Source organism: Heptranchias perlo, chromosome 6, assembly GCF_035084215.1.
Source record: "Heptranchias perlo isolate sHepPer1 chromosome 6, sHepPer1.hap1, whole genome shotgun sequence".
NCBI classification, from domain to species: Eukaryota; Metazoa; Chordata; class Chondrichthyes; order Hexanchiformes; family Hexanchidae; genus Heptranchias; species Heptranchias perlo.
The window spans coordinates 4,634,059-4,648,707 of record NC_090330.1 but is presented as its reverse complement, the minus strand read 5'-3'; the positions used below and the strand labels follow the sequence as shown (position 1 = coordinate 4,648,707).

Below are 14,649 nucleotides of genomic sequence, written 5' to 3'. Positions count from 1 at the left end.
GCAGTTAATGTAATAAAAAACCCAAGGCGCTCCATAGGAGCGTAATCAGACAAAAATTGACACCGAGCCAAAAAAGGAGCTATTAGGAGGGATGACCAAAAGTCTTAAAGGTGGAGAGGTGGAAAGGTTTAGAGAGGGAATTCCAGAGCTTAGGGCCTGGACGGCTGAAGGCACGGCCGCCAAAGGTGAGGCGACGGGAGCGGGGGATGCGCAAGAGGCCAGAGTCAGAGGAATGCAGAGATCTCAGAGAATTGAATGGAGAGGTTCCAGAGCACTGGGTGACAGCATCACAGGCAAGTCTGCACCTGTATTGTGGTCACATGCTGCAATGATAACCTCTGATTAATCATGCATTTTTAATGTAACTCCATTGCAGCTGTCTGATAGAGCGTGAGAAAGAATTATGCAACAACAGTAAGCATTGCAATAACCGAAAATGCTGGAGACACTCAGCAGGTCAGGCGACACCTGTCGAGCGAACATGAGGTATAAAACCCTTCCTTAGAACTGGAAAATATTACGATTGAACAGCATTTATAAAGGGACAGAACAAGGGGGAAAGGGGAAGGGGGAACACACACACACGCACATGCACACGGAATGAAAAGGAATAGAATGGCCTGTAAAAGGCTAGAGTGCAGATCGGGGAATGGATGGAGGGCAGAAGTGATAGGCGCAAGAGACAAAAGAAAGAATTTCCAAGTGTGGTCTAACCAAGGCTCTATACAAGTTTACCATGACTTCTCTGCTTTTCAATTCTATCCCTCTAGAAATGAAATGGTATGTTGGCCTTCATTGCAAGAAGATTTGTGTACAGGAGCAGAGATGTCTTACTGCAGTTATACAGGGCCTTGGTGAGACCACATCTGGAGTATTGTGTGCAGTTTTGGTCTCCTTACCTAAGAAGCGAACAAAAGCTATCTGTTTTTAATATAACTGGTCATTTGCTGGCTTTCTCTGCCTTCCGGATGTTTCTGCCTCTCTCTCTCTGTTTTTTTTTCCTGTTTGTTTTTTTTCTGTTGAATGTATATTCGGGGGTCTGTAGGTAACACCTCTCTGTCTGAACACGGTGATTGCCTTGGCAACGGGCAGTTGCAAAGGCTGTCTGTAATCACCATGTATTGTTCTGTGATTTATAAATGCGTAGGCTTCGAGGAGTTCCTGACATTTACCTGAGGAAGGAGGAAGCCTCCGAAAGCTTGTAGATTTCAAATAAAATCGTTGGACTATAACTTGGTGTTGTAAAATTGTTTACAATTGTCAACCCCAGTCCATCACCGGCATCTCCACATCATACCTAAGAAAGGATATACTTGCCATAGAGGGAGTGCAGCGAAGGTTTACCAGACTGATCCCTGGGATGGCAGGACTGACGTATGAGGAGAGATTGGGTCGACTAGGCCTATATTCACTAGAATTTAGAAGAATGAGATGTGACCTCATCGAAACATATAAAATTCTAACAGGACTAGACAGACTAGATGCAGGGAGGATATTCCCGATGGCTGGGAAGTCCAGAACCAGGGGTCTCAGTCTCAGGATACAGGGTAGGCCATTTAGACCCGAGATGAGGAGAAATTTCTTCACTCAGAGGGTGGTGAACCTGTGGAATTCTCTACCACAGAAGGCAGTGGAGGCTAAGTCATTGGATGTATTCAAGAAGGAGATAGATATATTTCTTAATGCTAAAGGGATCAAGGGATATGGGGAAAAAGCGGGAACAGGGTACTGAGTTAGTCGATCAGCCATGATCATTTTGAAAGGCGGAGCAGGCCCGAAGGGCCGAATGGCCTACTCTTGCTCCTATTTTCTATGTTTCTATGTTTCTGTGAACCCCAGATAATCTGTTTTTCTCAGTGATGTTAGTTGAGGGATAAATATTGGCTGGGACACCGGGGAGAACTCCCCTGCTCTCTTCTTCGAAAAGGAAGCACGATGAGAGAAAGGAAATAAATAACAGACGTGTAGGAGGCCTGAGAAGAGTGAGGAGAGCTGCAGGGGGGAGTGTAGGTAGAATGGGACGCCTGAAAATCTGGCAAAGCCGAACAGGTTTGGTGGAAGAGAAAAAGTAGGTGCAGACGCCCACCATCCCCCCACACCTCACCCCCACCCAACACAGTGTTCCGATGGGAGAGAGTCCCCACCCCAAGCACCAGCCCGCTTCCCTCCCCCTCCCCCTCCCCCATCCCCCTCTCCCGATAAGAATTACAATTGGCTGACTTGGATTTGTTTGTGAATAATTTAGCGCCAATGATAATTCAGTCTGAATGGTGTAGTGCACATCACAGGCCTCGTATTCTAGTGGAAGAGTTCACGAGAAGAGAGGGAGATGATTAAGTGGCCTGACAGTCACCTCCCAGAGGGTTGTGCTCTTTGGAATTCTCTACCCCAGAGGGCTGTGGATGCTCAGTTATTGAGTATATTCAAGGCTGAGATCGATAGATTTTTGGACACTAAGGGAATCAAGGGATATGGGGATCGGGCAGGAAAGTGGAGTTGAGGTTGAAGATCAGCCGTGATCTTATTGATCAGGCGGAGCAGGCTCGAGGGGCAGTATGGCCTACTCCTGCTCCTATTTCTTACCTTCTTATGTTCTACAGTTGGTGGGTAGCGAGGTGCCTGGGCGAAAGATTACCTAGGGTGGAAGACGAAATCAAATCGACCGGAGACTTCAGAAAAAGCAATTTATTGGCCGTGAAATGGTGACTGGTCTGTAATGAAGAATGGCAAGGGCAGTGCTGTTTCATTGAAGCACGTTATTGCTGTAAAATAAAAAGAGTTTGTTTTAACCCATGCCATGAGTAGTGTGCTGAACCCGTACTCATCTCAGTAGACAGCGTTAGAAAGATCATAGTCATAAAGCGACTGATCCCACCTCTCAGAAACGCCCAGAAAACACTTTTTTTCCCATGCATTCTCGAGATGTGGGCATCACTGGCAAGGCCGGCATTTATTGTCCATCCCTAGTTGCCCTTGAGAAGGTGGTGGTGGGCCTTCTTCTTGAACCGGTGCAGTCGGTGTGGTGAAGGTTCTCCCACAGTGCTGTTAGGTCAGGAGTTCCAGGATTTTGACCCAGCGATGATGAAGGAACGGCCGATATATGTCCAAGTCGGGATGGTGCGTGACTTGGAGGGAAACTTGGAGGTGATGGTGTTACTGTGCACCTGCTGCCCTTGTCCTTCTAGGTGGTGGAGTTTGCGGGTTTGGGAGGTGCTGTGGAAGAAGCCTTGACGAGTTGTATCCTGAAGATTGTACACACTGCAGCCACGTTGCACCGGTGGTGGAGGGACTGCCGATCAAGCGGACTGTTTTGTCCTGGATTGTGTCGAGCTTCTTGAGTGTTTATGCAGGCAAGTGGAGAGTATTCCACCACACTCCTGACTTGTCATGCGATTTATTATATTGAAGTGCAGTAACTGTTGTTATGTAGCCAAATGCATCAGCTGTTTTGAGAACAGCAAGACTCCACAAACAGCAACAACACGGTGAACGATCAGTTAACCTGTATTTTTGGTGGCGCTGGTCGAGGGGGATGTCTTGGGCAGGGCACAAGGGGAGGGGGGTGAGATTTATCTTGGACGGGTGGTGCAAAACAGGCGATAGCGAATCGGGCAGTCCGTTCTACACTCTCCCGATTTTCCTTTCCATTGAAGTCAATGAATAGTGGCATGGGATCAGTAACACTGACCTCAACCAACAGAGGCAGCCTCGGTTTAACGTCTCATCTGAAAGTCGGCACCCCCGACAGTGCAGCATTCCCTCAGTACTGCCTGGATTATGTGCTCTACATATCTGAGCCCAGACAGTGTGTGTTGGCGGGCGATTCAACTGTAGCGGGTATCACTGCTGAGCCTGATCCCGTCATTGTCTGATATCCACACGCACAAACTTTTCTGCGGGGTATGGAACAGCAACAGGGGAGGGCAGCCCAGCTGTTATTTTTACCCCCTCCCCAGCCTAGCAAGCAGTAAGGCTAACTGTAGTTTCCCAAAGTGCTACCCAACTAGGAGTAGCCAACTCAGTGCAGACCAGGGATCCAAAACTGCCATGCAGTTGATGGAGCCGTAATTACTTTTAATTTGGGAAGGAAAATGACAGGGATACTGACGAGGGAGGGTACAGAAGTGATCCACAGAATGACTTCACGGTATAACCACATCACGGTCAACGAACACTGAAGTCATGAGGCTCAGGATGAGTCAGTGAGAGTTACTCTGTTGAGAGACAGGCTCAGGGGTACAAGAAGAGTCCGATTCAGATTCCCCTCCTCGATCCTCAACTCCAGGTCCCTGTCCCTCGGCAAGTTGGTTTGGTTCAAGTGCAACACCTGCTGTTTAATCTTCATTTAAGAAAGGATTCAAGACTTGCAATTATATAACACCTTTCACGACCTCAGGACATCCCAAAGCGCTTTACAGTCAATAAAGTACTTTTGAAGTGTAGTCACTGTTGTAATCTAGGAAACACAGCAGCCAATTTGCTCACAGCAAGGTCCCACAAACAGCAATGAGATAAATGACCAAATTAATGATGTTGGTTGAGGGATAAATGTTGCCCAGGACACCAGGGAGAACTCTCCTGCTCTTCTTCGAATAGTGGCCATGGGATCTTTTACATCCACCTGAGACAGCAGTCAGGGCCTCGGTTTAACGTCTCATCTGAAAGACAGCACCTCCGACAGTGCTGCACTCCCTCAGCACTGGACTGGGAGGGTCAGCCTAGATTTTGTGCTCAAGTCTCTGGAATGGGACTTAAACCCACCACCTTCCAACTTAGAGGCGAGAGTGCTGCCCACTGAGCCAAGGCTTTAATACCTGCCTGCGAAAAGTACGTCATTTTGACCTTTTATTTTTCAAAGCTCCCCCCCCCCCAACTCATCCCAAAGCCACTGTCTGAGAGATGTTTCCGTGGTTACCGACATTCTCTGATCCCTCAGTCCTGCCGCATATTCCCGGAGTTGTCTCCCCTCTTTCCCGTCCTGAAGGGGGCTGACTCTTGCTGAGGTTTCATAAGTCCGGACCGCCCTGAGCTGCATCACCTGAGGACCCCACTCTTCACACGGGACCCTCGAGAGTCAGCGAGGGCAGGTTACTCCAATTGGAGAAAGGTGAAGAGAGCGTAACTCACAGTGACCACAAGGTGGCAGCATCAGCAGGCCAGCACTTCCATTGCCATGAACAGAAGTCCATTGAGTCAATGTAATAAAGAGAAAGAATTTGCATTTATATAACACCTTTCACGACCTCTGGGACGACCCAAAGCGCTTTACAGCCAATGAAGTACTTTTTTGAAATGCAGTAACTTTTGTAATGTAGGAAACGCGGCAGCCAACTTGCACACAGCAAGGTCCCACAAACAGCAATGTGGTAATGACCAGATCATCTGTTTTGCTGATGTCGGTTGAGGAATGAATATTGGCCCAGGACACTGGGGAGAACTCCCCTGCTCTTCTTCAAATAGTGACAGGTTGACACCTTGAACTAGTGGCAAAGACATTTGACACAAACATGCCATCTTGTTGCCTGCTAACAGCGCACAGCTCGAGTTCGTCCTGCCGAGGGTAAATAGGGAGAGAGTTTGCCCCTTTGTGCAGCAACAGTAACAATAAGTTGCATGGCGGAAGGGTCAAGAACCAGAGGACATAGATTTAAGGTGATTGGGAAAAGAACCAAAGGCGACATGAGGAAAAACTTTTTTACACAGCAAGCGGTTAGGATTTTGCTGTGTACAAATGCACTGCCCGTGGGGGTGGTGGAGGCAGATTCAATCGTGGCTTTCAAAAGGGAACTGGATAAGTACTTGAAGGGAAAAAATTTGCAAGGCTATGGGGATAGGGCGGGGGAGTGGAACTAGCTGGATTGCTCTTGCAGAGAGCCGGCACAGACTCGATGGGCCGAATGGCCTCCTTCCATGCTGTAACCATTCTATGATCCTATATAGAGTCTTTAACGTATTAAAATGTTCCAAGGCACTTCACAGGAGCGTTATCAAACAAAATTTGACACCAAGCCACATAAAGAGCTATTAGGACAGGGTCAGAGGTAAGTTTTAAGGAGCGTCTTAAGGGAGGAGAGAGAGGTGGAGAGGTTTAGGGAGGGAACTCCAGAGCTTTGGGCCTAGGCAGCTGAAGGCACGGCTGCCAGTGGTGGAGCGATGGAAATCGGGGATGCGCAAGAGGTCAGATTTGGAGGAGTGCAGAGATCTCGGAGGGTTGTTGAGCTGGAGGAGGTTACAGAGATAGGGATGGTGGGGGGGGGGGAGGCTATGGAAGGATTTGAAAACAAGGATGAGAATTTTAAAATCGAGGCGTTGCCGGACCGGGAACCGGTGTAGGTCAGCGAGCACAGGCCCATTAAATATTGTCCCAGTCAAGACAGTGACCTCGCGATCTGTCATTTATTACCAAACAGCAAACACCCACAGACGACACAACTCACTCTGACTGACCTGTTGGGAAAGAGGAAAGAATGACACTGACTGAAGACGGTGAAAGGCTCCTCCCAGCCACACCTGCCAACTGCTGGGATTCACGGGATTGATTCCAGCTTTAACTGACAGGGTTATTGAGGGTGAGGTACAAGACACCAGAGCCGATTCAGGGAGTGACATCATCGCGTGAGCTGTACCGATTTCTTTCCACGTCATTGTAAACAGATCACAGAGTCACGAGAATTCGAATGAGTCAGAATTTCGCCAACAGAACTGAGGGACAGAGCTCAGGATTACTGCCGAGCTTTTGTTTCACCATAACTGACTCTAGATGGGGCTATCTGGCTCCAGTCCCTCCATCTCATTGTAACTTGCTGTTTCAATGTCAGCCATGGCTCGTACTCCGTGCCTCTGAGTGAGAAGATTAAGGGTTCAAGCCCCACTCCAGAGACTTCAGCACATAATCCAGGCTGACACTCCCACTGCAGTATTGAGGAAGTGCTGCACTGACGGAGGTGCCATCTTTCGGATGAGACATTAAACCGAGGCCCTGTCTGCCCTCTCTAATGAACGTAAAAGATCCCATGGAATTATTTCGAAGAAGAGCAGGAGAGTTCTCCCAATGTCCTGGTTAATATTTATCCCTCAACCAATACCATCAAAATGGATTATCTGGTTGATTATCTCATTGCTGTTTGTGGGACCTTGCTGTACAAATGAACGTGAATCAGTCAGCATGGAGAGATAAACAATGAAAGAGTACAAGAGAGCAAATTAACAGAATGAGTCTAGAATATGAAGGATAGGGAATGAGAGAGTGAGCAAATGGAAAAGAGATAGAGAAGAGAGAGAGGAAATCAGAACTAGGGAATGGGAGAGATAGAGAACGAAAGAGGGAATGGGAAATAAAGAATAAGATAGATGACAGGAGAAAGACTAAATGAGAGCTGGAGTGAAGACATGAGAGATTGAGAGAGAAGAATCATATGGAAACAGAGAGAAAAAGAGAACTAAAAAGAATGAGCAGGAAAGATAGAGATTAAGACATTTTACTGTCCATCAACTTCATAAAATATTTATCTACCTGCATGTGTAATGTACGAGTATATGTAATACATGTGTTGTGTATATAATATATATGTTTGTGAAATATATGTATAGTGTATTACATGTGTGTGTAATAGATATATATGTATATGTAATATGTATGTATGAGTAACATATAAAATTGTTGGACTATAAAATTTTCGGATTAAAATAGTTGGACTATAACCTGGTGTTGTAAGATTCTTTACATTTGTCAACCCCAGTCCATCACCGGCATCTCCACATCATAACATATATGTGTATGTGTAATATATATTTGTGTAATTAAAAATGTATGTATAGGTGTGGTATGTATGTGTGTGTTATATGTGTGAAATATGTAAGTATATGTAATAGACATGTCATATATATATGTGCATGTAATACATGTTCATGTGTAATATACATGTTTGTGTAATATATATGCACGTGTTATATAGGCATACATAATATATGTATCTGTGTAATATGTATGTATGTGTAATATGTATTTTGGTGTAATATATATGTGTTTGTAATATATGTGGAAGAGATTAGATGAGAGGTTCCAGTGAGGGCTGTGGGGCCCACACTGTAAACACCTGAGATGCTAACTTTCTGGGAATGTTCTTATGATGGTTACCTCATGTGTCTATATTTGTGTAGTCGATGTTTTCACATTTTCACATCGTTCACCTGACGAAGGAGGAAGCCTCCGAAAGCTTGTGAATTTAAAATAAAATTGCTGGACTATAACTTGGTGTTGTAAAATTGTTTACAATTATATTTGTGTATGTGTGTTTATTTATGTGTGTGTATTTGTGTGTATTTTTCTGTGTATTTGTGTGTTTGTGTATATGTATGTATGCGTGTGTGTATTTGTTTTATGTGTGTATATTTGTGTGTATGTATGCGTGTGTATTTGTGAGTGTGTGTATTTGTGTAAGTGCGTATTTGTATGTGTATTTGTGTATGTATTTGTGTATGCGTGTGTGTATTATATAAATAGGTATAGAGTACGCTGTTCCTTTAAATGTTAGTTTCAGAGGCGTGTTTGAGGGGCGGGAGAGCGGTGACGGCTCCTCCTCCTCCTCCTCCTCCCCCCGCCGCTCCCACTCCCACTCCCACTCCGAATCCTAGGCTTGCAAATCGTTTTGGAGAAAGAGAAAGAGAAAGACAGTGAAGAACCTACAGAGAGCAGCCTCGGGACATCAGCTCACAATTACACCCAGGAGTTTAAACAAAAAAAACAGGAGAGAGAAATAGACACAGAGAGGGTGAAATTGAAACATAGAGGGTGAAATTGACACAAGAGCGAGTGAAATTTCACAGCCAGAACCTGGGGATTTAAAGCTCAACCAAGTCTGGATCCGTCTCATTTCTTTTTGTAAGCACAACAGCTCGGCGTGTGTGTGTGTCTTAAGCTTCTCTTCATTGCAATAGGAACAACCCCATCAGTCCTGGGCAGCTCTAGTACAGACAGACAGATAGACACACACACACACACACTCTGTAACCTTGCACTGGGTTTAAGCTTCGCATAAAACGACATTTGTGTTCCTTCTCCTGGGTCCCGTTGCAGGGATTCGCAACCCTGCCTATTAAATGTGAGGAAGAAGACTTGCAATATCATTATCTCTATCTCTCTCATTTACAACCAATTTTTAAATAACTCACAAGGGTGTTTATTCCTCTTCCCCCCACCTTGGAGTTTCTTAAAGGGGAAGGAAGGCGTTTGGATTTGAAGCTGAAACCCAGGCGTGCTAAACTAAGTCGGTAAGTTTACTGGCTATTTTTCTGTCATGATTCTTTGAGATTTTTGTGCTTGGGATTCTTTTTGCGGTAATATCAAGTTGGATAACATTATTTGCCAAGATGCCCGTGTGTGCATATATAGACAGCCCAGTTAATCCGTTTTGTAATTTTTTAATATAGTCATTTGAGGGGCTCATCTTGTATGATTTCTGCGCTGAATCCTTCTCGTTGCTGACTGAAAAGCCATTGTCAGGTCTGTTTTGTAAAGAGCTGGTCTTCTCTGTGTGTGTGTGTGTGTGTGTGTGTTTTATACATATGTATGTATATGTTGTATTATATATATTTATATGTGTGCATATGTATTATATTGTGTGCACGTGTGTATTGTGTGTGTATATATAATATATGCGGGTGTATTGTAGCGTATTTGGCTGCGGGTAGATTGTATAGTGTATCTATGTGTGGGTAGATTGTGTGTGTGTGTATTTTATGTATATGTGTATATATAATATAATGTGTGTGTATATAGATGTTGAGACTTTGCTACTTGGCCTGGTTTCCTGTTGATTACACTGTGACCTGTTGGACTGGATTTCTGTGTCCAACCGTGTGTCTGATTCCGTGAGAGGCATCAACTGGGACCGGAGGGAATAAAAACAACCACCTATCCCCTCTGAGAAGGCGCCCGGTCGAGGTTGGTTTGGCCGGGCTGGTTGCAAAGGGTTTCATTGCTGCAAAAAGCTGGAGAAACTTCTTCCTTGAGATTGTTTTGCTGGAATGTTGAGCCTTCCCCACTTGTTTATTTTGGGAATGTTGTCTGATGTGAGTAATGTTGTGGCAAAATGACATTCTCTCCGTCCCTTCCGCCTTCATTTTCTGGTTCTCTAACTTTCCTCCCAACTTGAGAATTCTCTCAAAGGTTTTACATTTTTTTTTTAAGTTTACTTTTCCTCAATTTTTTCCCCCACAACTCTTCATCTTTGCCCTCCCTGCCCCCCTTGCCGGATATAAATGCAAGTTTTTGTTGTCGTTGTATGCTATACGTCCATAACTGACTACATCTAGGGGGCATTGATCGGCATTTAAAAAGCTTCCCGTTTGGCCTGTCGACCGTGTCATTGCTGCATAGAGTCACTTAGAGCAGGAATATCATAGGATCCAGACAACGTGAGGGGTGACGAAAACCAGGGGTCATAAATATAAAATAGTCCAATAGGCAATTCAGGTGCGGGAACATAATCTATCAATCGCCTTCCAGCCCAACAACACTAAAAGTAGGAGGGCTACTTGGGTAAGGAATCAGAGAACAGCCATCAACCATAGGGAATGGAAGAGAGACTGGACAGGGGCAGATAGACTGAACAGGCTGGGGCTCTTTTCTCTAGAAAGGAGAAAGCTGAGGGATGACCTGATAGCGGCCTTCAAAATTATGATGCGGTTTGATTGGGTAGACGTGGAGAAGGTGCTTCCACTTGTAGGGGTGACGAAAACCAGGGGTCATAAATATAAAATAGTCCAATAGGCAATTCAGGAAGAACTTCTTCACCCAAAGAGTGGTGAGAATGTGGACCTCGGTACCACAAGGAGTGGTTGAGGCGAATAGCATGGATGTATTTATTGGGAGGCTAGATAAGTACATGAGGGTTAGATGACGTTGGGAATCTGATTGTACTACACCGCACCTTGTCTGGATCCTGAGATATTCCTGCTCTCAGTGACACTGCAGCTCGAGCGTAAACACCTGCATGGACTTGTTGGGCCGAATGGCCTGTTTCTGTGCTGTACATTCGATGTAATTCCACAGCGGGGAAACTAAATTCCGGAGTAGCAGGTACCAGGTCTTCATGGCGAGAATCAGCGCACCAACTGACCACATCTAGGGGGCATTTAGGCCGAGCCTGTCCTGACCTGACACCCAGGGGACTGAAAGAGTCTGGCACCGCGAGCTGTGGGATACCGTTCATCCATCACTGCCGTGAAAATCTCATAATGTCCCAGCAAGGGGAAAGCCCATGAGCAGACTCTACCCATTCCCCATCTACCCCCCCCCTCCCACCCCCCAAACCTGGTACCTGCTACCTGCTACCTGGTACCAAGGGCCCTTCGTGGGCGAGACAGAGTACCAGCAGGATATTTATCCGTGAGGGGTATCACAGCTCAGCCCGATGCCTGACGTTCCCCACGTTTTTAAGCTTCCAAGTACAGAATACACTGAAAGCTAGTGGACAGCTACAAAAAATAATTTTAAAAGGCTAATGGAATGTCGGCCTTTATCTCAAGAGGACTGGAATACAAAGGGGTGAAGTTATGTTACAGCTGTACAGAGCTCTGGTTAGACCCCAGCTGGAGTACTGTGTTCAGTTCTGGGCACCGCACCTCAGGAAGGATATATTGGCCTTGGAGGGGGTGCAGCGCAGATTCACCAGAATTGGGGCAAAAAGGGTTAAAATATGAGGACGGGTTGCATCGACTTGACTTGTATCCCCTTGAGTATAGAAGATGGGTGACCTGATTGAGGTATTTCAGATGATTAAAGGATTTGATAGGGTAGATAGAGAGAAACTATTTCCTCTGGTGGGAACCAAGGCGGGTAGATGGAGTTAAGATACAGATCAGCCATGATCTAATTGAATGGCGGAACAGGCTCAAGGGGCTGAATGGCCTACTTCTGTTCCTAAGTTCCATACGCAGTTTCCAGCAGGGTAGCAGTGTGTAGCATCAAGGGCAGGAACCCTGGGTGTTTTTTTTCCCCCGCCCTAAATGATGGTCTCTTGATGCCCCCCCCCCCACCCCCCCCCCCCCCCCAAACTCCCCCACACCTGGGCTGAGATCAGCTAAATCAACACACATCCTGAACTGAGCCTGGGACCTGGTGGCCTTTATGGTTCATGCTAGCTTTAGCAACTGAGTCAACATAAGGCAGCATTATGTTTATTTATTTAGCAATTTGTACACATGGGACAAAGAGAAAACCAGCCTGAGGCCTCGCGGATGTGATATTTATCCATTGGGCAGACCAACATCATGAGGGACTTGTGCCCTCCTCATCTACCGTTGTGTTTGCCTCTTGTGTGGATCTTGTGTGCGAAGAATCTGGGAGGTGTGTTATAAAGAAGAAAGAACTTGCATTTCTACAGCGCCTTTCATGACCTCAGGACGTCCCAAAGTGCATTACAGTCAATAAAGTACTTTTGAAGTGTGGTCACTGTTGTAATGTAGGAAACACAGCAGCCAATTTGTGCACAGCAAGATCCCACAAACAGCAATGAGATAATGATCAGATAATCTGTTTTAGTGATGTTGGTTGAGGGATAAATATTTGGCCAGGGCTCATATTGAGAGAACTTCCCTGCTCTTCTTCGAAATAGTGGCCGTGGGATCTTTTACATCCACCTGAGAGGGCAGACGGAGCCTCGTTTTAACCCATCACCCACAAGGCTGCACCTCCGAAAGTGCAGCACTCCCCTCAGTACTGCATTGGGAGTGTCAGCTTAGATTTTGAGCTCAAGTCTCTGGAGTAACTTGAACCCATTAACATCTGATTCAGAGGTGAGAGTGACGCCCACTGAGCCACAGCTCACTCTTAAAGAGCGAGACTTAACAAAAATGTTTCCTCATCTTCTATCTTCTTGGCACCATCCATGCTGAGAGGGCAATCTTTCAATTGCTGTTTAGACCTGGCACTGTACGACGTAAAGGAGTAGGCCAAACATCAATTCCACATCCCCGACCCAGGTGTCAGCCGTGGCTCAGTGGGTAGCGCTCTCTTGCCTCTGAGTTCGAAGGTCGTGGGTTCAAGTTCCATTCCAGAGACTTGAGCACAAAATCCAGGCTGACACTCCCAGTGCCAGTACTGATGGAGTGCTGCACTGTTGGAGGTGCCGTCTTTCAGATGAAACATTGAAATGGGGCTCTGTCTGCCATCTCAGGTAGATGTAAAAGATCCCACAGCCACTATTTCGAAGAAGAGCAGAGGGAGTTCTCCCCGGTGTCCTGGCCAATATTTATCCCTCAACCAACATGACAAAAACAGATTATCGGGTCATTTATCTAATTGCTGTTTGTGGGACCTTGCTGTGCTCAAATTGGCTGCCGTGTTTTCTACATTACAATATTGAGTACACTTCAAAAAGTACTAAATTGGCTGTAACGCTTTGGGATGTCCTGAGGTAATGGAAAGCTCTATATAAATGCAAGTCTGTCTTGTATCTCCCTTTTAAGTGAGGCTGTCCGTGCTGTCTGCTCGATGAATTCCAACAGCAGCACAACCGAGATGAGGAGCTCTGCCATAGCGGATCATGGGAAACTAATTTGAGAGGGGCTCAATCCTGCTTGTTCCCACAGTCAAAAAGCTTCTCCTACTTAATACTAATGGGCAATTGTCCTCTGAAAGGCCATAAAAAATGCCTGTGATGGGTAATAGAAGAAATTACACTGGAGCAGAGGCTTCACTTTGCATCTGAGCTGCCCTGTGTGCGCGAAGTGCTAGACCTGGGATCCCCAATACTCTCATACTTTACCTGAATAAGCACAACAATCCCACCCCCATAAGAAATGTTGACTTTTTTAAAAGCCTAAATTTGTAGGCCTTTTTCCATGGCAATGTTGGTGCTTGTACTTGATCCATGTAGGGCCCTGTTCAGTGTGAACTCATTAGTTTGGTAATCAAATCCTTCATTAATTATTGAAAGAATGAATGAAAACACTGGGATGTGTGTGCGTGTTTTCAAGCCGATGGTAACTTTCTGTGCTCAGTCTGAGTTCAGTGTTCACACTGGGATAACCTCATTAAATTGAAGGAAAGATAGCACCTCATCACTTTCCTAGAATCAACTTGAAGCACTCTCATAGAATCTTACAGTGCAGAAGTTGGCCATTCGGCTCTTTGAAACAGCTATCCAATTAGTCCCACTGCCCAGCTTTTTCCCCATAGTATATATCCAATTCCATTTTGAAAGTTACTGTTGACTCTGCTTTCACCATCATTTCAGGCAGCATGTTCCAGATCATAACAGCTTGCTGCATTTAAAAAAAAATCTTAAATCTGTGTCCTCTGGTTACCGACCCTCCTGCCAGTGGAAACAGTTTCTCCTTATTTATTCTATCAAAACCCTTCATAGGAAAAGACCAGCTGATCCATCAAGCCTGCCGGCCATCATGGCTAAACACTTATTCCCATCAAAACCCTTCATAATTTTGACCGCCTCTATTAAATCTCCCCTTAACCTTCTTTGTTCTATCGAGAACAATCCCAGCTTCTCCAGTCACTTCACACACAATGAATTATTTTGAAGGGCACTGGCTACTGTTATTTCAACAGAAGTGGTAGCCATTTAGTACATGGCTTGATCTCACAACAGGAGTAAGTTGAATGACCCCTTGATTTTTTTTTTGTTGTGG

General features: G+C 45.5%; 1 protein-coding gene across 4 annotated transcripts in view; it reads left to right on the top strand.

Moving 5' to 3' along the window:
• The first annotated feature begins 8,625 nt into the window (after positions 1–8,625).
• The window catches only part of LOC137322695 (glycerophosphodiester phosphodiesterase domain-containing protein 5-like), a 199,152-nt gene continuing 193,128 nt past the window's right edge, over positions 8,626–14,649 (top strand). For all 4 annotated transcript variants that reach the window (XR_010963209.1, XM_067985640.1, XM_067985639.1 and 1 more), the window contains exon 1: positions 8,626–9,270. The gene's annotated coding sequence lies outside the window, so the exon portion shown is untranslated. The remainder of the gene's footprint in view (positions 9,271–14,649) is intronic.